Here is a 24,271-nt window from a genome sequence, read left to right as displayed (position 1 = left end):
GTCTGCAGGCACATCCAAGTGAAACGCCCTTGTCTTTGATGAGATACTTACCTCAAGAGGATATTTTTCCCTCAGTGGGCTGGGTGCAAGAGATGTATTTGAAGTATGTTAATGCCAGCAATGATAATGCTATGTCAGTGTCCTGGGCGGTTAAGAGTGAGCAACAGCAATGAGTTACCATTATGACATCACAGCATGACCTCACTCGTGTTCTACATTCCTTAAAGGAGAAGTGCACAAAATAATCTCTACTGATGTGTGATATTTTTATATTCTCCATCACCTCTGCTTCCCATGATACACCTGCCATTTATTATTATTATTATTACACATCTGTCCCTTTGCCTTCTCCTTATTCGCCAAAGTTCTCTTTTACTGCATCCACTCATTTAATCAATCAGTTCCTATCAGCTCTTTCTCATTTCATTAACCTGCAGCTTCTGTCCAATTTTTATTTTTCAAGACTGCTACTTGGGTAGAAAACAAGCAAGGGATTAAATGAAAATAAAAAACACAATTAATATGAAAATACTGCTAGGATGTTTATAAATTGAAATGACATTAATAGCTAGGCCAAGGCTAGTTATTTCTGCACCTCTATAGGTGTGAGCAAAGCCGAGCGAGGTTTTCCTGCAGGATGAGCAGCATTACATCAGCGTGCAATATTCTGATGGAAACATGCTTCTTTTTGAATCTCCCCAATAGTCTCTGTTCCCAGTATAGAATAGAATTGGCAATGATGAATATACAGTGGAGGACCTATTTTGCCCATTATACAGTAGACTTTTAGGATTGATAAATATTCAATTTAGCCTAATGTAACTTTTGATCAGTATGCAATATATCCCTGTTATGCTTGGCCACTATACAGAATAGGCCCACTGTGCTAAATATACGTACACTCTGGGGGTCATTTAGAGTTGGCTGTGCTGGCAAAGTGACTGTGTAAGGGGGCACACTGCTCGCTGATGTATGCTGCGCTATATTCTGCTGATTAAAGGGGCTGTGTCCAGACTCACAAGTGGCTGTGTGTGCAAAAAAACAAAGTTTAAAAGTAAAAAAAAAATTGAAGAGATTTAAAAGTTTAAAAAGTAAAAAAAAACACTTTTTTTTTTTGTGCTGTACCCCACTGTGTATACAAGCACCTTGACTCCTTGGGCTGTACCCCACTGTGTATACAAGTACTGTGATTCCTTGGGCCATAGCCCACTGTGTTTACAATCATGCACCGTGACTCATTGGGCCTTAGCCCTCTGTGTGTCCGTAACACACAAGTACTGTGACTCAGTAGTCAGTGGCAATGTTTCATAGATGTGCTTTAAACTGCGGTGTCTGTGCCGCCACTCTGTCGCTTAGTAACCTGCCAGCTCACTGCAGCCTTTGGCCAATCATGGAGAAAATAATATTGTGAGCTGTGAGGTGGTCTAAATTGACTGGAAATGACTGGAAATGAATGTTATTGAGGTTAATAATACTCTAGGAACAAAAAAATGCCCAAATTATGTGATTTTAGCTTTCTTTGTCAATTTTTGTACAAAAATCCAAATCTAAATTCAAATCCAAAACCAGTCATGGCGCTTTGGCAAATCCAAATCCAAGGCCGGACGACGAATCAGAGCCAAATCCAAATCCAGCAAAAATGGTCTGGCGCACATATCTAGTTTATATGTGTTTTTTTCTGTGGCACTACAGGTCCCAGCAGGTCCTGGGTGATTTCTTCAAGCTTCAACATGCTTTTTCAGCCATGGGTATGCAGGCACTTGTAGTGCTAAAAGTGCCTGCATACGCAAGCCGTTTTATTTATTTGGCTGGCTGCATTTTTGTGAAAGAGGTGTGCGTGTCTGTGTACGCTTTTGTCAGTGTGTGTGTGTCTGGGGAGGTTATGATGTGCGGAGAGACGATGCAGGGGGAGATGGTGTGGCTAAGAGATGCAGGGGGCAGGAAATACACAGGGGGAATGAGTGTGGTTGAACCGCTGTTGTAAGTTGATGACCTTGTTAATATTCCCACACAAACAGGTATCTTCTGGATGATGTGCCCTACATGAATAATGAATGCCGACTGCAGACGTTGTCTTCCCATATATTTCTTCAGAGGTTCCACATTGTGAGATACCACCGCATCGGTAAGGTGTATATGGAATAGAAAGTAATGTTCCCAGAGTGACGAGAAATGGGTGGCGTGTCATGTTGGCACGCCCCATTTTTAGTGGCCATGCCCCTTCGGTATGTGACCACACCCATTTTTTGCTACGCGCCAGAGGCGCGCATAAATTCTTTTCTCTATATGTCTATGGGGGGGTCGGGGGGGGGGCACGCAGTTCTTCTCAATTTGCCCTAGGCTCCAAAGACCCTAGTGATGCCTCTGGCTGTTTTTTTTCCTAGGGAAGAGGCATACATCCCCTGCAGAATATGCTTGGACTAGGTGACAAGAGGACACCATGCTTTGGGTTTTCTTTTTATGGTGTCAACAGCACAGGATCATGACATTGAGCAATTGCCTGGGTCTTGGCAGACACAATTAGGCATCTCGTAAGTTATTGTGAGCCAATTATGCCATTTTTCATCCACTCAGAATGGCTACCTGTTCTGCAAGTGCACCCCACTGCTTCCAAGTCTGCAGAATGATTGCATTAAATAATGCAATTGGACAGGGTATCCGACCTCTTTAAGAAATACCTTGAAAACCATCTTAAATATTTGCTACTTAAAGGGACTATAACCTTCCATATGTCATTTGCTTCATTTTGTCCAGCACAGAAGAGTATATACTGTATGTTAGAAAACATTTTATATTATTTCTGTTTCGCCTGATCTCTTTTATTTTTTGTGTCCTTTGTAGACTTGACCACTTCCCCAATGACATCATGTACCACCGCCATATACTGCACATTGCCATTAGGTCATAACCTTAAACTATTATGTAGTGCGAAGATTATCAAATCTCAATTCTATTAACAGGATAGTAGACCTCACAGCCTCTTAACGTTCTAAGAGACTCCATTATGAAAAAAAGGAAAGACCACATCAAGTAAAGTCAATTTGAAAATATATTTATTATGAATTTTTAGCACAAGGAAAATAACACTTTATTTTTACTCTGCATTGTAAATAAATTAGTGCCCAAGATTAGCCGGAGGCTCTTTACAAGGTTATCCTATAAGAGGACCAAGATGGTGGAAGCCTCGTGACTCACAAAGAATCATCCTTCAGCACTCAGGAGAGGAAAAACCCCCTGTGGAGGAAACCACTGGGGACCCATGGCTTGAAGGATTGCCCGTCCCTCTGGGCACTAGGAGGCTATGCAGAGTTATATTTCCAAACTTATTTAAAATACTGTATGAACATTTGACACTAAAATACAGTATACAGTTTACCACATTAATAAATAACATTGGCTGACGTCATTGATATAGTTCCTGTCCACATCTCCTGACATTACCCAATTTACATTCCTCACAAAGCTGCGCAATTTTCTGAAGAGGATGGTCATCCCCTTTTGAGAAGCACCGAGTTTACCCGAATGGCTACTACATTGCGATAGATGTGCTGTGCTGCTAGAACCTCCAATTATAGAAATAAACAAGCTCAAGGTCATATTTTAGGGTAGTCAAGCTCCAAGTCTGCAGGCACATCCAAGTGAAACGCCCTTGTCTTTGATGAGATACTTACCTCAAGAGGATATTTTTCCCTCAGTGGGCTGGGTGCAAGAGATGTATTTGAAGTATGTTAATGCCAGCAATGATAATGCTATGTCAGTGTCCTGGGCGGTTAAGAGTGAGCAACAGCAATGAGTTACCATTATGACATCACAGCATGACCTCACTCGTGTTCTACATTCCTTAAAGGAGAAGTGCACAAAATAATCTCTACTGATGTGTGATATTTTTATATTCTCCATCACCTCTGCTTCCCATGATACACCTGCCATTTATTATTATTATTATTACACATCTGTCCCTTTGCCTTCTCCTTATTCGCCAAAGTTCTCTTTTACTGCATCCACTCATTTAATCAATCAGTTCCTATCAGCTCTTTCTCATTTCATTAACCTGCAGCTTCTGTCCAATTTTTATTTTTCAAGACTGCTACTTGGGTAGAAAACAAGCAAGGGATTAAATGAAAATAAAAAACACAATTAATATGAAAATACTGCTAGGATGTTTATAAATTGAAATGACATTAATAGCTAGGCCAAGGCTAGTTATTTCTGCACCTCTATAGGTGTGAGCAAAGCCGAGCGAGGTTTTCCTGCAGGATGACCAGCATTACATCAGCGTGCAATATTCTGATGGAAATGTGCTTCTTTTTGAATCTCCCCAATAGTCTCTGTTCCCAGTATAGAATAGAATTGGCAATGATGAATATACAGTGGAGGACCGATTTTGCCCGTTATACAGTAGACTTTTAGGATTGATAAATATTCAATTTAGCCTAATGTAACTTTTGATCAGTATGCAATATATCCCTGTTATGCTTGGCCACTATACAGAATAGGCCCACTGTGCTAAATATACATACACTCTGGGGGTCATTTAGAGTTGGCTGTGCTGGCAAAGTGACTGTGTAAGGGGGCACACTGCTCGCTGATGTATGCTGCGCTATATTCTGCTGATTAAAGGGGCTGTGTCCAGACTCACAAGTGGCTGTGTGTGCAAAAAAAACTAAGTTTAAAAGTAAAAAAAAAATTGAAGAGATTTAAAAGTTTAAAAAGTAAAAAAAAACATTTTTTTTTTTGTGCTGTACCCAACTGTGTATACAAGCACCTTGACTCCTTGGGCTGTACCCCACTGTGTATACAAGTACTGTGATTCCTTGGGCCATAGCCCACTGTGTTTACAATCATGCACCGTGACTCATTGGGCCTTAGCCCTCTGTGTGTCCGTAACACACAAGTACTGTGACTCAGTAGTCAGTGGCAATGTTTCATAGATGTGCTGTAAACTGCGGTGTCTGTGCCGCCACTCTGTCGCTTAGTAACCTGCCAGCTCACTGCAGCCTTTGGCCAATCATGGTGAAAATAATATTGTGAGCTGTGAGGTGGTCTAAATTGACTGGAAATGACTGGAAATGAATGTTATTGAGGTTAATAATACTCTAGGAACAATAAAATGCCCAAATTATGTGATTTTAGCTTTCTTTGTCAATTTTTGTAAAAAAATCCAAATCTAAATTCAAATCCAAAACCAGTCATGGTGCTTTGGCAAATCCAAATTCAAGGCCGGACGACGAATCAGAGCCAAATCCAAATCCAGCAAAAATGGTCTGGCGCACATATCTAGTTTATATGTGTTTTTTTCTGTGGCACTACAGGTCCCAGCAGGTCCTGGGTGATTTCTTCAAGCTTCAACATGCTTTTTCAGCCATGGGTATGCAGGCACTTGTAGTGCTAAAAGTGCCTGCATACGCAAGCCGTTTTATTTATTTGGCTGGCTGCATTTTTGTGAAAGAGGTGTGCGTGTCTGTGTACGCTTTTGTCAGTGTGTGTGTGTCTGGGGAGGTTATGATGTGCTGAGAGACGATGCAGGGGGAGATGGTGTGGCTAAGAGATGCAGGGGGCAGGAAATACACAGGGGGAATGAGTGTGGTTGAACCGCTGTTGTAAGTTGATGACCTTGTTAATATTCCCACACAAACAGGTATCTTCTGGATGATGTGCCCTACATGAATAATGAATGCCGACTGCAGACGTTGTCTTCCCATGGAGGATATATTTCTTCAGAGGTTCCACATTGTGAGATACCACCGCATCGGTAAGGTGTATATGGAATAGAAAGTAATGTTCCCAGAGTGATGAGAAATGGGTGGCGTGTCATGTTGGCACGCCCCATTTTTAGTGGCCATGCCCCTTCGGTATGTGACCACACCCATTTTTTGCTACGCGCCAGAGGCGCGCATAAATTCTTTTCTCTATATGTCTATGGGGGGGTCGGGGGGGGGGGCACGCAGTTCTTCTCAATTTGCCCTAGGCTCCAAAGACCCTAGTGATGCCTCTGGCTGTTTTTTTTCCTAGGGAAGAGGCATACATCCCCTGCAGAATATGCTTGGACTAGGTGACAAGAGGACACCATGCTTTGGGTTTTCTTTTTATGGTGTCAACAGCACAGGATCATGACATTGAGCAATTGCCTGGGTCTTGGCAGACACAATTAGGCATCTCGTAAGTTATTGTGAGCCAATTATGCCATTTTTCATCCACTCAGAATGGCTACCTGTTCTGCAAGTGCACCCCACTGCTTCCAAGTCTGCAGAATGATTGCATTAAATAATGCAATTGGACAGGGTATCCGACCTCTTTAAGAAATACCTTGAAAACCATCTTAAATATTTGCTACTTAAAGGGACTATAACCTTCCATATGTCATTTGCTTCATTTTGTCCAGCACAGAAGAGTATATACTGTATGTTAGAAAACATTTTATATTATTTCTGTTTCGCCTGATCTCTTTTATTTTTTGTGTCCTTTGTAGACTTGACCACTTCCCCAATGACATCATGTACCACCGCCATATACTGCACATTGCCATTAGGTCATAACCTTAAACTATTATGTAGTGCGAAGATTATCAAATCTCAATTCTATTAACAGGATAGTAGACCTCACAGCCTCTTAACGTTCTAAGAGACTCCATTATGAAAAAAAGGAAAGACCACATCAAGTAAAGTCAATTTGAAAATATATTTATTATGAATTTTTAGCACAAGGAAAATAACACTTTATTTTTACTCTGCATTGTAAATAAATTAGTGCCCAAGATTAGCCGGAGGCTCTTTACAAGGTTATCCTATAAGAGGACCAAGATGGTGGAAGCCTCGTGACTCACAAAGAATCATCCTTCAGCACTCAGGAGAGGAAAAACCCCCTGTGGAGGAAACCACTGGGGACCCATGGCTTGAAGGATTGCCCGTCCCTCTGGGCACTAGGAGGCTATGCAGAGTTATATTTCCAAACTTATTTAAAATACTGTATGAACATTTGACACTAAAATACAGTATACAGTTTACCACATTAATAAATAACATTGGCTGACGTCATTGATATAGTTCCTGTCCACATCTCCTGACATTACCCAATTTACATTCCTCACAAAGCTGCGCAATTTTCTGAAGAGGATGGTCATCCCCTTTTGAGAAGCACCGAGTTTACCCGAATGGCTACTACATTGCGATAGATGTGCTGTGCTGCTAGAACCTCCAATTATAGAAATAAACAAGCTCAAGGTCATATTTTAGGGTAGTCAAGCTCCAAGTCTGCAGGCACATCCAAGTGAAACGCCCTTGTCTTTGATGAGATACTTACCTCAAGAGGATATTTTTCCCTCAGTGGGCTGGGTGCAAGAGATGTATTTGAAGTATGTTAATGCCAGCAATGATAATGCTATGTCAGTGTCCTGGGCGGTTAAGAGTGAGCAACAGCAATGAGTTACCATTATGACATCACAGCATGACCTCACTCGTGTTCTACATTCCTTAAAGGAGAAGTGCACAAAATAATCTCTACTGATGTGTGATATTTTTATATTCTCCATCACCTCTGCTTCCCATGATACACCTGCCATTTATTATTATTATTATTACACATCTGTCCCTTTGCCTTCTCCTTATTCGCCAAAGTTCTCTTTTACTGCATCCACTCATTTAATCAATCAGTTCCTATCAGCTCTTTCTCATTTCATTAACCTGCAGCTTCTGTCCAATTTTTATTTTTCAAGACTGCTACTTGGGTAGAAAACAAGCAAGGGATTAAATGAAAATAAAAAACACAATTAATATGAAAATACTGCTAGGATGTTTATAAATTGAAATGACATTAATAGCTAGGCCAAGGCTAGTTATTTCTGCACCTCTATAGGTGTGAGCAAAGCCGAGCGAGGTTTTCCTGCAGGATGACCAGCATTACATCAGCGTGCGATATTCTGATGGAAATGTGCTTCTTTTTGAATCTCCCCAATAGTCTCTGTTCCCAGTATAGAATAGAATTGGCAATGATGAATATACAGTGGAGGACCGATTTTGCCCGTTATACAGTAGACTTTAGGATTGATAAATATTCAATTTAGCCTAATGTAACTTTTGATCAGTATGCAATATATCCCTGTTATGCTTGGCCACTATACAGAATAGGCCCACTGTGCTAAATATACATACACTCTGGGGGTCATTTAGAGTTGGCTGTGCTGGCAAAGTGACTGTGTAAGGGGGCACACTGCTCGCTGATGTATGCTGCGCTATATTCTGCTGATTAAAGGGGCTGTGTCCAGACTCACAAGTGGCTGTGTGTGCAAAAAAAACTAAGTTTAAAAGTAAAAAAAAAATTGAAGAGATTTAAAAGTTTAAAAAGTAAAAAAAAACATTTTTTTTTTTGTGCTGTACCCAACTGTGTATACAAGCACCTTGACTCCTTGGGCTGTACCCCACTGTGTATACAAGTACTGTGATTCCTTGGGCCATAGCCCACTGTGTTTACAATCATGCACCGTGACTCATTGGGCCTTAGCCCTCTGTGTGTCCGTAACACACAAGTACTGTGACTCAGTAGTCAGTGGCAATGTTTCATAGATGTGCTGTAAACTGCGGTGTCTGTGCCGCCACTCTGTCGCTTAGTAACCTGCCAGCTCACTGCAGCCTTTGGCCAATCATGGTGAAAATAATATTGTGAGCTGTGAGGTGGTCTAAATTGACTGGAAATGACTGGAAATGAATGTTATTGAGGTTAATAATACTCTAGGAACAATAAAATGCCCAAATTATGTGATTTTAGCTTTCTTTGTCAATTTTTGTAAAAAAATCCAAATCTAAATTCAAATCCAAAACCAGTCATGGTGCTTTGGCAAATCCAAATTCAAGGCCGGACGACGAATCAGAGCCAAATCCAAATCCAGCAAAAATGGTCTGGCGCACATATCTAGTTTATATGTGTTTTTTTCTGTGGCACTACAGGTCCCAGCAGGTCCTGGGTGATTTCTTCAAGCTTCAACATGTTTTTTCAGCCATGGGTATGCAGGCACTTGTAGTGCTAAAAGTGCCTGCATACGCAAGCCGTTTTATTTATTTGGCTGGCTGCATTTTTGTGAAAGAGGTGTGCGTGTCTGTGTACGCTTTTGTCAGTGTGTGTGTGTCTGGGGAGGTTATGATGTGCTGAGAGACGATGCAGGGGGAGATGGTGTGGCTAAGAGATGCAGGGGGCAGGAAATACACAGGGGGAATGAGTGTGGTTGAACCGCTGTTGAAAGTTGATGACCTTGTTAATATTCCCACACAAACAGGCATCTTCTGGACGATGTGCCCTACATGAATAATGAATGCCGACTGCAGACGCTGTCTTCCCATGGAGGATATATTTCTTCCGAGGTTCCACATTGTGAGAAACCACCGCATCGGTAAGGTGTATATGGAATAGAAAGTAATGTTCCCAGAGTGATGAGAAATGGGTGGCGTGTCATGTTGGCACGCCCCATTTTTAGTGGCCATGCCCCTTCGGTATGTGACCACACCCATTTTTTGCTGCGCGCCAGAGGCGCGCATAAATTCTTCTCTCTGTGTGTCTATGGGGGGGTCGGGGGGGGGGGGCACGCAGTTCTTCTCAATTTGCCCTAGGCTCCAAAGACCCTAGTGATGCCTCTGGCTGTTTTTTTTCCTAGGGAAGAGGCATACATCCCCTGCAGAATATGCTTGGACTAGGTGACAAGAGGACACCATGTTTTGGGTTTTCTTCTTATGGTGTCAACAGCACAGGATCATGACATTGAGCAATTGCCTGGGTCTTGGCAGACACAATTAGGCATCTCGTAAGTTATTGTGAGCCAATTATGCCATTTTTCATCCACTCAGAATGGCTACCTGTTCTGCAAGTGCACCCCACTGCTTCCAAGTCTGCAGGATGATTGCATTAAATAATGCAATTGGACAGGGTATCCGACCTCTTTAAGAAATACCTTGAAAACCATCTTAAATATTTGCTACTTAAAGGGACTATAACCTTCCATATGTCATTTGCTTCATTTTGTCAAGCACAGAAGAGTATATACTGTATGTTAGAAAACATTTTATATTATTTCTGTTTCACCTGATCTCTTTTATTTTTTGTGTCCTTTCTAGACTTGACCACTTCCCCAATGACATCATGTACCACCGCCATATCCTGCAGATTGCCATTAGGTCATAACCTTAAACTATTATGTAGTGCGAAGATTATCAAATCTCAATTCTATTAACAGGATAGTAGACCTCACAGCCTCTTAACCTTCTAAGAGACTCCATTATGAAAAAAAGGAAAGACCACATCAAGTAAAGTCAATTTGAAAATATATTTATTATGAATTTTTAGCACAAGGAAAATAACACTTTACTTTTACTCTGCATTGTAAATAAATTAGTGCCCAAGATTAGCCGGAGGCTCTTACAAGGTTATCCTATAAGAGGACCAAGATGGTGGAAGCCTCGTGACTCACAAAGAATCATCCTTCAGCACTCAGGAGAGGAAAAACCCCCTGTGGAGGAAACCTCTGGGGACCCATGGCTTGAAGGATTGCCCGTCCCTCTGGGCACTAGGAGGCAATGCAGAGTTATATTTCCAAACTTATTTAAAATACTGTATGAACATTTGACACTAAAATACAGTATACAGTTTACCACATTAATAAATAACATTGGCTGACGTCAATAATATAGTTCCTGTCCACATCTCCTGACATTACCCAATTTACATTCCTCACAAAGCTGCGCAATTTTCTGAAGAGGATGGTCATCCCCTTTTGAGAAGCACCGAGTTTACCCGAATGGCTACTGCATTGCGATAGATGTGCTGTGCTGCTAGAACCTCCAATTATAGAAATAAACAAGCTCAAGGTCATATTTTAGGGTAGTCAAGCTCCAAGTCTGCAGGCACATCCAAGTGAAACGCCCTTGTCTTTGATGAGATACTTACCTCAAGAGGATATTTTTCCCTCAGTGGGCTGGGTGCAAGAGATGTATTTGGAGTATGTTAATGCCAGCAATGATAATGCTATGTCAGTGTCCTGGGCGGTTAAGAGTGAGCAACAGCAAAGAGTTACCATTATGACATCACAGCATGACCTCTCTCGTGTTCTACATTCCTTAAAGGAGAAGTGCACAAAATAATCTCTACTGATGTGTGATATTTTTATATTCTCCATCACCTCTGCTTCCCATGATACACCTGCCATTTATTATTATTATTATTACACATCTGTCCCTTTGCCTTCTCCTTATTTGCCAAAGTTCTCTTTTACTGCATCCACTCATTTAATCAATCAGTTCCTATCAGCTCTTTCTCATTTCATTAACCTGCTGCTTCTGTCCAATTTTTATTTTTCAAGACTGCTACTTGGGTAGAAAACAAGCAAGGGATTAAATGAAAATAAAAAACACAATTAATCTGAAAATACTGCTAGGATGTTTATAAATTGAAATGACATTAATAGCTAGGCCAAGGCTAGTTATTTCTGCACCTCTATAGGTGTGAGCAAAGCCGAGCGAGGTTTTCCTGCAGGATGACCAGCATTACATCAGCGTGCAATATTCTGATGGAAACGTGCTTCTTTTTGAATCTCCCCAATAGTCTCTGTTCCCAGTATAGAATAGAATTGGCAATGATGAATATACAGTGGAGGACCGATTTTGCCCATTATACAGTAGACTTTTAGGATTGATAAATATTCAATTTAGCCTAATGTAACTTTTGATCAGTATGCAATATATTCCTGTTATGCTTGGCCACTATACAGAATAGGCCCACTGTGCTAAATATACGTACACTCTGGGGGTCATTTAGAGTTGGCTGTGCTGGCAAAGTGACTGTGTAAGGGGGCACACTGCTCGCTGATGTATGCTGCGCTATATTCTGCTGATTAAAGGGGCTGTGTCCAGACTCACAAGTGGCTGTGTGTGCAAAAAAAACAAAGTTTAAAAGTAAAAAAAAAATTGAAGAGATTTAAAAGTTTAAAAAGTAAAAAAAACACTTTTTTTTTTTGTGCTGTACCCCACTGTGTATACAAGCACCTTGACTCCTTGGGCTGTACCCCACTGTGTATACAAGTACTGTGATTCCTTGGGCCATAGCCCACTGTGTTTACAATCATGCACCGTGACTCATTGGGCCTTAGCCCTCTGTGTGTCCGTAACACACAAGTACTGTGACTCAGTAGTCAGTGGCAATGTTTCATAGATGTGCTGTAAACTGCGGTGTCTGTGCCGCCACTCTGTCGCTTAGTAACCTGCCAGCTCACTGCAGCCTTTGGCCAATCATGGTGAAAATAATATTGTGAGCTGTGAGGTGGTCTAAATTGACTGGAAATGACTGGAAATGAATGTTATTGAGGTTAATAATACTCTAGGAACAATAAAATGCCCAAATTATGTGATTTTAGCTTTCTTTGTCAATTTTTGTAAAAAAATCCAAATCTAAATTCAAATCCAAAACCAGTCATGGTGCTTTGGCAAATCCAAATTCAAGGCCGGACGACGAATCAGAGCCAAATCCAAATCCAGCAAAAATGGTCTGGCGCACATATCTAGTTTATATGTGTTTTTTTCTGTGGCACTACAGGTCCCAGCAGGTCCTGGGTGATTTCTTCAAGCTTCAACATGCTTTTTCAGCCATGGGTATGCAGGCACTTGTAGTGCTAAAAGTGCCTGCATACGCAAGCCGTTTTATTTATTTGGCTGGCTGCATTTTTGTGAAAGAGGTGTGCGTGTCTGTGTACGCTTTTGTCAGTGTGTGTGTGTCTGGGGAGGTTATGATGTGCTGAGAGACGATGCAGGGGGAGATGGTGTGGCTAAGAGATGCAGGGGGCAGGAAATACACAGGGGGAATGAGTGTGGTTGAACCGCTGTTGTAAGTTGATGACCTTGTTAATATTCCCACACAAACAGGTATCTTCTGGATGATGTGCCCTACATGAATAATGAATGCCGACTGCAGACGTTGTCTTCCCATGGAGGATATATTTCTTCAGAGGTCCCACATTGTGAGATACCACCGCATCGGTAAGGTGTATATGGAATAGAAAGTAATGTTCCCAGAGTGACGAGAAATGGGTGGCGTGTCATGTTGGCACGCCCCATTTTTAGTGGCCATGCCCCTTCGGTATGTGACCACACCCATTTTTTGCTACGCGCCAGAGGCGCGCATAAATTCTTTTCTCTATATGTCTATGGGGGGGTCGGGGGGGGGGCACGCAGTTCTTCTCAATTTGCCCTAGGCTCCAAAGACCCTAGTGATGCCTCTGGCTGTTTTTTTTCCTAGGGAAGAGGCATACATCCCCTGCAGAATATGCTTGGACTAGGTGACAAGAGGACACCATGCTTTGGGTTTTCTTTTTATGGTGTCAACAGCACAGGATCATGACATTGAGCAATTGCCTGGGTCTTGGCAGACACAATTAGGCATCTCGTAAGTTATTGTGAGCCAATTATGCCATTTTTCATCCACTCAGAATGGCTACCTGTTCTGCAAGTGCACCCCACTGCTTCCAAGTCTGCAGAATGATTGCATTAAATAATGCAATTGGACAGGGTATCCGACCTCTTTAAGAAATACCTTGAAAACCATCTTAAATATTTGCTACTTAAAGGGACTATAACCTTCCATATGTCATTTGCTTCATTTTGTCCAGCACAGAAGAGTATATACTGTATGTTAGAAAACATTTTATATTATTTCTGTTTCACCTGATCTCTTTTATTTTTTGTGTCCTTTGTAGACTTGACCACTTCCCCAATGACATCATGTACCACCGCCATATACTGCACATTGCCATTAGGTCATAACCTTAAACTATTATGTAGTGCGAAGATTATCAAATCTCAATTCTATTAACAGGATAGTAGACCTCACAGCCTCTTAACGTTCTAAGAGACTCCATTATGAAAAAAAGGAAAGACCACATCAAGTAAAGTCAATTTGAAAATATATTTATTATGAATTTTTAGCACAAGGAAAATAACACTTTATTTTTACTCTGCATTGTAAATAAATTAGTGCCCAAGATTAGCCGGAGGCTCTTTACAAGGTTATCCTATAAGAGGACCAAGATGGTGGAAGCCTCGTGACTCACAAAGAATCATCCTTCAGCACTCAGGAGAGGAAAAACCCCCTGTGGAGGAAACCACTGGGGACCCATGGCTTGAAGGATTGCCCGTCCCTCTGGGCACTAGGAGGCTATGCAGAGTTATATTTCCAAACTTATTTAAAATACTGTATGAACATTTGACACTAAAATACAGTATACAGTTTACCACATTAATAAATAACATTGGCTGACGTCATTGATATAGTTCCTGTCCACATCTCCTGACATTACCCAATTTATATTCCTCACAAAGCTGCGCAATTTTCTGAAGAGGATGGTCATCCCCTTTTGAGAAGCACCGAGTTTACCCGAATGGCTACTACATTGCGATAGATGTGCTGTGCTGCTAGAACCTCCAATTATAGAAATAAACAAGCTCAAGGTCATATTTTAGGGTAGTCAAGCTCCAAGTCTGCAGGCACATCCAAGTGAAACGCCCTTGTCTTTGATGAGATACTTACCTCAAGAGGATATTTTTCCCTCAGTGGGCTGGGTGCAAGAGATGTATTTGAAGTATGTTAATGCCAGCAATGATAATGCTATGTCAGTGTCCTGGGCGGTTAAGAGTGAGCAACAGCAATGAGTTACCATTATGACATCACAGCATGACCTCACTCGTGTTCTACATTCCTTAAAGGAGAAGTGCACAAAATAATCTCTACTGATGTGTGATATTTTTATATTCTCCATCACCTCTGCTTCCCATGATACACCTGCCATTTATTATTATTATTATTACACATCTGTCCCTTTGCCTTCTCCTTATTCGCCAAAGTTCTCTTTTACTGCATCCACTCATTTAATCAATCAGTTCCTATCAGCTCTTTCTCATTTCATTAACCTGCAGCTTCTGTCCAATTTTTATTTTTCAAGACTGCTACTTGGGTAGAAAACAAGCAAGGGATTAAATGAAAATAAAAAACACAATTAATATGAAAATACTGCTAGGATGTTTATAAATTGAAATGACATTAATAGCTAGGCCAAGGCTAGTTATTTCTGCACCTCTATAGGTGTGAGCAAAGCCGAGCGAGGTTTTCCTGCAGGATGACCAGCATTACATCAGCGTGCGATATTCTGATGGAAATGTGCTTCTTTTTGAATCTCCCCAATAGTCTCTGTTCCCAGTATAGAATAGAATTGGCAATGATGAATATACAGTGGAGGACCGATTTTGCCCGTTATACAGTAGACTTTAGGATTGATAAATATTCAATTTAGCCTAATGTAACTTTTGATCAGTATGCAATATATCCCTGTTATGCTTGGCCACTATACAGAATAGGCCCACTGTGCTAAATATACATACACTCTGGGGGTCATTTAGAGTTGGCTGTGCTGGCAAAGTGACTGTGTAAGGGGGCACACTGCTCGCTGATGTATGCTGCGCTATATTCTGCTGATTAAAGGGGCTGTGTCCAGACTCACAAGTGGCTGTGTGTGCAAAAAAAACTAAGTTTAAAAGTAAAAAAAAAATTGAAGAGATTTAAAAGTTTAAAAAGTAAAAAAAAACATTTTTTTTTTTGTGCTGTACCCAACTGTGTATACAAGCACCTTGACTCCTTGGGCTGTACCCCACTGTGTATACAAGTACTGTGATTCCTTGGGCCATAGCCCACTGTGTTTACAATCATGCACCGTGACTCATTGGGCCTTAGCCCTCTGTGTGTCCGTAACACACAAGTACTGTGACTCAGTAGTCAGTGGCAATGTTTCATAGATGTGCTGTAAACTGCGGTGTCTGTGCCGCCACTCTGTCGCTTAGTAACCTGCCAGCTCACTGCAGCCTTTGGCCAATCATGGTGAAAATAATATTGTGAGCTGTGAGGTGGTCTAAATTGACTGGAAATGACTGGAAATGAATGTTATTGAGGTTAATAATACTCTAGGAACAATAAAATGCCCAAATTATGTGATTTTAGCTTTCTTTGTCAATTTTTGTAAAAAAATCCAAATCTAAATTCAAATCCAAAACCAGTCATGGTGCTTTGGCAAATCCAAATTCAAGGCCGGACGACGAATCAGAGCCAAATCCAAATCCAGCAAAAATGGTCTGGCGCACATATCTAGTTTATATGTGTTTTTTTCTGTGGCACTACAGGTCCCAGCAGGTCCTGGGTGATTTCTTCAAGCTTCAACATGTTTTTTCAGCCATGGGTATGCAGGCACTTGTAGTGCTAAAAGTGCCTGCATACGCAAGCCGTTTTATTTATTTGGCTGGCTGCATTTTTGTGAAAGAGGTGTGCGTGTCTGTGTACGCTTTTGTCAGTGTGTTTGCTTCATTTTGTCCAGCACAGAAGAGTATATACTGTATGTTAGAAAACATTTTATATTATTTCTGTTTCGCCTGATCTCTTTTATTTTTTGTGTCCTTTGTAGACTTGACCACTTCCCCAATGACATCATTTACCACCGCCATATCCTGCAGATTGCCATTAGGTCATAACCTTAAACTATTATGTAGTGCGAAGATTATCAAATCTCAATTCTATTAACAGGATAGTAGACCTCACAGCCTCTTAACCTTCTAAGAGACTCCATTATGAAAAAAAGGAAAGACCACATCAAGTAAAGTCAATTTGAAAATATATTTATTATGAATTTTTAGCACAAGGAAAATAACACTTTACTTTTACTCTGCATTGTAAATAAATTAGTGCCCAAGATTAGCCGGAGGCTCTTACAAGGTTATCCTATAAGAGGACCAAGATGGTGGAAGCCTCGTGACTCACAAAGAATCATCCTTCAGCACTCAGGAGAGGAAAAACCCCCTGTGGAGGAAACCTCTGGGGACCCATGGCTTGAAGGATTGCCCGTCCCTCTGGGCACTAGGAGGCAATGCAGAGTTATATTTCCAAACTTATTTAAAATACTGTATGAACATTTGACACTAAAATACAGTATACAGTTTACCACATTAATAAATAACATTGGCTGACGTCAATAATATAGTTCCTGTCCACATCTCCTGACATTACCCAATTTACATTCCTCACAAAGCTGCGCAATTTTCTGAAGAGGATGGTCATCCCCTTTTGAGAAGCACCGAGTTTACCCGAATGGCTACTGCATTGCGATAGATGTGCTGTGCTGCTAGAACCTCCAATTATAGAAATAAACAAGCTCAAGGTCATATTTTAGGGTAGTCAAGCTCCAAGTCTGCAGGCACATCCAAGTGAAACGCCCTTGTCTTTGATGAGATACTTACCTCAAGAGGATATTTTTCCCTCAGTGGGCTGGGTGCAAGAGATGTATTTGGAGTATGTTAATGCCAGCAATGATAATGCTATGTCAGTGTCCTGGGCGGTTAAGAGTGAGCAACAGCAAAGAGTTACCATTATGACATCACAGCATGACCTCTCTCGTGTTCTACATTCCTTAAAGGAGAAGTGCACAAAATAATCTCTACTGATGTGTGATATTTTTATATTCTCCATCACCTCTGCTTCCCATGATACACCTGCCATTTATTATTATTATTATTACACATCTGTCCCTTTGCCTTCTCCTTATTTGCCAAAGTTCTCTTTTACTGCATCCACTCATTTAATCAATCAGTTCCTATCAGCTCTTTCTCATTTCATTAACCTGCTGCTTCTGTCCAATTTTTATTTTTCAAGACTGCTACTTGGGTAGAAAACAAGCAAGGGATTAAATGAAAATAAAAAACACAATTAATCTGAAAATACTGCTAGGATGTTTATAAATTGAAATGACATTAATAGCTAGGCCAAGGCTAGTTATTTCTGCACCTCTATAGGTGTGAGCAAAGCCGAGCGAGGTTTTCCTGCAGGATGACCAGCATTACATCAGCGTGCAATATTCTGATGGAAACGTGCTTCTTTTTGAATCTCCCCAATAGTCTCTGTTCCCAGTATAGAATAGAATTGGCAATGATGAATATACAGTGGAGGACCGATTTTGCCCATTATACAGTAGACTTTTAGGATTGATAAATATTCAATTTAGCCTAATGTAACTTTTGATCAGTATGCAATATATTCCTGTTATGCTTGGCCACTATACAGAATAGGCCCACTGTGCTAAATATACGTACACTCTGGGGGTCATTTAGAGTTGGCTGTGCTGGCAAAGTGACTGTGTAAGGGGGCACACTGCTCGCTGATGTATGCTGCGCTATATTCTGCTGATTAAAGGGGCTGTGTCCAGACTCACAAGTGGCTGTGTGTGCAAAAAAAACAAAGTTTAAAAGTAAAAAAAAAATTGAAGAGATTTAAAAGTTTAAAAAGTAAAAAAAACACTTTTTTTTTTTGTGCTGTACCCCACTGTGTATACAAGCACCTTGACTCCTTGGGCTGTACCCCACTGTGTATACAAGTACTGTGATTCCTTGGGCCATAGCCCACTGTGTTTACAATCATGCACCGTGACTCATTGGGCCTTAGCCCTCTGTGTGTCCGTAACACACAAGTACTGTGACTCAGTAGTCAGTGGCAATGTTTCATAGATGTGCTTTAAACTGCGGTGTCTGTGCCGCCACTCTGTCGCTTAGTAACCTGCCAGCTCACTGCAGCCTTTGGCCAATCATGGTGAAAATAATATTGTGAGCTGTGAGGTGGTCTAAATTGACTGGAAATGACTGGAAATGAATGTTATTGAGGTTAATAATACTCTAGGAACAAAAAAAATGCCCAAATTATGTGATTTTAGCTTTCTTTGTCAATTTTTGTAAAAAAATCCAAATCTAAATTCAAATCCAAAACCAGTCATGGCGCTTTGGCAAATCCAAATCCAAGGCCGGATGACGAATCAGAGCCAAATCCAAATCCAGCAAAAATGGTCTGGCGCACATATCTAGTTTATATGTGTTTTTTTCTGTGGCACTACAGGTCCCAGCAGGTCCTGGGTGATTTCTTCAAGCTTCAACATGCTTTTTCAGCCATGGGTATGCACGCACTTGTAGTGCTAAAAGTGCCTGCTTACGCAAGCTGTTTTATTTATTTGGCTGGCTGCATTTTTGTGAAAGAGGTGTGCGTGTCTGTGTACGCTTTTGTCAGTGTGTGTGTGTCTGGGGAGGTTATGATGTGCTGAGAGACGATGCAGGGGGAGATGGTGTGGCTAAGAGATGCAGGGGGCAGGAAATACACAGGGGGATTGAGTGTGGTTGAACCGCTGTTGTAAGTTGATGACCTTGTTAATATTCCCACACAAACAGGCATCTTCTGGATGATGTGCCCTACATGAATAATGAATGCCGACTGCAGACGCTGTCTTCCCATGGAGGATATATTTCTTCCGAGGTTCCACATTGTGAGAAACCACCGCATCGGTAAGGTGTATATGGAATAGAAAGTAATGTTCCCAGAGTGACGAGAAATGGGTGGCGTGTCATGTTGGCACGCCCCATTTTTAGTGGCCATGCCCCTTCGGTATGTGACCACACCCATTTTTTCTGCGCGCATAAATACTTTTCTCTATGTGTCTATGGGGGGGTCGGGGGGAGCAAGCAGTTCTTCTCAACTTGCCCTAGGCTCCAAAGACCCTAGTGATGCCTCTGGCTGTTTTTTTTCCTAGGGAAGAGGCATACATCCCCTGCAGAATATGCTTGGACTAGGTGACAGGAGGACCCCATGCTTTGGGTTTTCTTCTTATGGTGTCAACAGCACAGGATCATGACATTGAGCAATTGCCTGGGTCTTGGCAGACACAATTAGGCATCTCGTAAGTTATTGTGAGCCAAATATGCCATTTTTCATCCACTCAGAATGGCTACCTGTTCTGCAAGTGCACCCCACTGCTTCCAAGTCTGCAGGATGATTGCATTAAATAATGCAATTGGACAGGGTATCCGACCTCTTTAAGAAATACCTTGAAAACTATCTTAAATATTTGCTACTTAAAGGGACTATAACCTTCCATATGTCATTTGCTTCATTTTGTCAAGCACAGAAGAGTATATACTGTATGTTAGAAAACATTTTATATTATTTCTGTTTCACCTGATCTCTTTTATTTTTTGTGTCCTTTCTAGACTTGACCACTTCCCCAATGACATCATGTACCACCGCCATATCCTGCACATTGCCATTAGGTCATAACCTTAAACTATTATGTAGTGCGAAGATTATCAAATCTCAATTCTATTAACAGGATAGTAGACCTCACAGCCTCTTAACCTTCTAAGAGACTCCATTATGAAAAAAAGGAAAGACCACATCAAGTAAAGTCAATTTGAAAATATATTTATTATGAATTTTTAGCACACGGAAAATAACACTTTATTTTTACTCTGCATTGTAAATAAATTAGTGCCCAAGATTAGCCGGAGGCTCTTACAAGGTTATCCTATAAGAGGACCAAGATGGTGGAAGCCTCGTGACTCACAAAGAATCATCCTTCAGCACTCAGGAGAGGAAAAACCCCCTGTGGAGGAAACCTCTGGGGACCCATGGCTTGAAGGATTGCCCGTCCCTCTGGGCACTAGGAGGCTATGCAGAGTTATATTTCCAAACTTATTTAAAATACTGTATGAACATTTGACACTAAAATACAGTATACAGTTTACCACATTAATAAATAACATTGGCTGACGTCATTAATATAGTTCCTGTCCACATCTCCTGACATTACCCAATTTACATTCCTCACAAAGCTGCGCAATTTTCTGAAGAGGATGGTCATCCCCTTTTGAGAAGCACCGAGTTTACCCGAATGGCTACTACATTGCGATAGATGTGCTGTGCTGCTAGAACCTCCAATTATAGAAATAAACAAGCTCAAGGTCATATTTTAGGGTAGTCAAGCTCCAAGTCTGCAGGCACATCCAAGTGAAACGCCCTTGTCTTTGATGAGATACTTACCTCAAGAGGATATTTTTCCCTCAGTGGGCTGGGTGCAAGAGATGTATTTGGAGTATGTTAATGCCAGCAATGATAATGCTATGTCAGTGTCCTGGGCGGTTAAGAGTGAGCAACAGCAAAGAGTTACCATTATGACTAGAGATGAGCGGTTCGGATTCTGTGGAATCCGAACCGCTCCGAACATTGGGGATCCGAGTCCACCCGAACCCTGTTCGGGTGTTCACCGCCTGACTCGGATCCCCGTTTGGGGCCGAACGGCGGCCGCCTGATGTCGGATTCTCACTAGAGAATCCGACATCAGGTCTCCTCGCGTGTAGGGCAGAGCGCAGTGATAGCGCTCTGCCCTACACAGACACAGACACACAGCCGCCAGCGGCAGCTGTGTGTTTGTTACAGCAGCCAATGAGAGTCACACAGACTCTCATTGGCTGCTGCACGGAGGGAGCCGGCTGGAGCTCACACATAAGCTCCGTCTTCCGGCTCCCTCCTCAGCGTGTGACAGAGCGGACGGCGCGGGAGCGGGGAATCAGGTAAGTTTTATTTTTTTTATTTTTTTACTTGTCAAAGGTCCGGGGGCGCTACTGGGGGGGGGTCTGCACTACTGGGGGGGTCTGCTACTGGGGGGGCCTATACTACTGGGGGGGCCATACTACAGAGGGGCCTGCTACTGGGGGGGGCTATACTACTGGGGGGGTCTGCACTACTGGGGGGGTCTGCTACTGGGGGGGCAATACTACTGGGGGGCCATACTACAGAGGGGCCTGCTACTGGGGGGGGCTATACTACTGGGGGGGGGGTCTGCTACTGGGGGGGCCATACTACTGGGGGGGATCTGCACTATTGGGGGGCCATACTACAGAGGGGCCTGCTACTGGGGGGGGCTATACTACCGGGGGGGTCTGCACTACTGGGGGGGTCTGCTACTGGGCGGGGCTATACTACTGGGGGGGCCATACTACAGAGGGGCCTGCTACTGGGGGGGCTATACTACTGGGGGGGTCTGCTACTGGGGGGGCCATACTACTGAGGGGCCTGCTACTGGGGGGGGGCATACTACTGGGGGGGCTTACTACTACTGGGGGGGGCTGCTACTGGGGCAGCCTACTACAGGGGGGGCCATACTACAGGGGGGGCCCATACTACAGGGGGGGCTACTACTGGGGCAGCCTACTACTGGGGGGGCCTGCTACTGGGGCAGCCTACTACTGGGGGAGCCATACTACTGGGGGGGCATACTACTGGGTGGCATGCTAATGGGGGGCATACTACTGGGGGGGCCTGCTAATGGGGGGCATACTACTGGGGGGGGCCTGCTAATGGGGGGCATACTACTGGGGGGCATTCTACTGGGGGCACTGCATAGTGGACCCTACTACTAAGGGGACTGCATAGGGGGCACCACTGCTGGGGGACATTGTGTAAGGGACACCGCTACTGTGGGCATTGTGTAAAAGGGTCACTACTGTGGGCATTGTGTAAAAGGGGCACTACTGTGTGTCGTAACATAAATAAGAGACACTACTTTATGGTGTAATGTGAATCAGGCCCTATGTGCGGTGTAATGCTAATAAGATTGTGCACTGTGACTCCTAGGGCCGTAGCCCACTATGTAAACAAGTACTGTGACTCTGCTGGCCGTACCCCACTGGGTGGGTGCACTACTTTTCATTTCTGCCACTGCTGTGTGGCAATGTGTCATAGATGTGCTTTATACTGTGGTGTCTGTGACGTTGTGCCGCTGCTTTGTCGCTTAGTAACCAGTCAGCTCACTGCAACCTTTGGCCAATAATGTTGAAAACAATATTATAAGCTGTGATATGGTCTAAATTGACTGGAAATTAATGTTATTGAGGTTAATAATACTCTAGGAAGAAAAAAAAGACCAATTTATGTGATTTTAGCTTTTTTTGTCAATTTTTGTAAAAAAATCCAAATCCAAATCCAAATCCAAAGCCAGTCACCGCAGTTTGGCAAATCCAAATACAAATCCAAAGCCGGACGACGAATTAGAACCAAATCCAAATCCAAATTCGGCAAAAATGGTCCGGCGCACATCCCTAATTATGACATCACAGCATGACCTCACTCGTGTTCTACATTCCTTAAAGGAGAAGTGCACAAAATAATCTCTACTGATGTGTGATATTTTTATATTCTCCATCACCTCTGCTTCCCATGATACACCTGCCATTTATTATTATTATTATTATTACACATCTGTCCCTTTGCCTTCTCCTTATTTGCCAAAGTTCTCTTTTACTGCATCCACTCATTTAATCAATCAGTTCCTATCAGCTCTTTCTCATTTCATTAACCTGCTGCTTCTGTCCAATTTTTATTTTTCAAGACTGCTACTTGGGTAGAAAACAAGCAAGGGATTAAATGAAAATAAAAAACACAATTAATATGAAAATACTGCTAGGATGTTTATAAATTGAAATGACATTAATAGCTAGGCCAAGGCTAGTTATTTCTGCACCTCTATAGGTGTGAGCAAAGCCGAGCGAGGTTTTCCTGCAGGATGACCAGCATTACATCAGCGTGCAATATTCTGATGGAAACGTGCTTCTTTTTGAATCTCCCCAATAGTCTCTGTTCCCAGTATAGAATAGAATTGGCAATGATGAATATACAGTGGAGGACCGATTTTGCCCATTATACAGTAGACTTTTAGGATTGATAAATATTCCATTTAGCCTAATGTAACTTTTGATCAGTATGCAATATATCCCTGTTATGCTTGGCCACTATACAGAATAGGCCCACTGTGCTAAATATACGTACACTCTGGGGGTCATTTAGAGTTGGCTGGGCTGGCAAAGTGACTGTGTAAGGGGGCACATTGCTCGCTGATGTATGCTGCGCTATATTCTGCTGATTAAAGGGGCTGTGTCCAGACTCACAAGTGGCTGTGTGTGCAAAAAAAACAAAGTTTAAAAGTAAAAAAAAAATTGAAGAGATTTAAAAGTTTAAAAAGTAAAAAAAAACACTTTTTTTTTTGTGCTGTACCCCACTGTGTATACAAGCACCTTGACTCCTTGGGCTGTACCCCACTGTGTATACAAGTACTGTGATTCCTTGGGCCAAAGCCCACTGTGTTTACAATCATGCACCGTGACTCATTGGGCCTTAGCCCTCTGTGTGTCCGTAACACACAAGTACTGTGACTCAGTAGTCAGTGGCAATGTTTCATAGATGTGCTTTAAACTGCGGTGTCTGTGCCGCCACTCTGTCGCTTAGTAACCTGCCAGCTCACTGCAGCCTTTGGCCAATCATGGTGAAAATAATATTGTGAGCTGTGAGGTGGTCTAAATTGACTGGAAATGACACGAAATGAATGTTATTGAGGTTAATAATA

This window comes from Taudactylus pleione, unplaced genomic scaffold (assembly GCF_031769625.1).
Source record: "Taudactylus pleione unplaced genomic scaffold, aTauple2 ptg000157l, whole genome shotgun sequence".
NCBI lineage: Eukaryota > Metazoa > Chordata > Amphibia > Anura > Myobatrachidae > Taudactylus > Taudactylus pleione.
Note: the sequence above shows the minus strand (reverse complement) of the source record.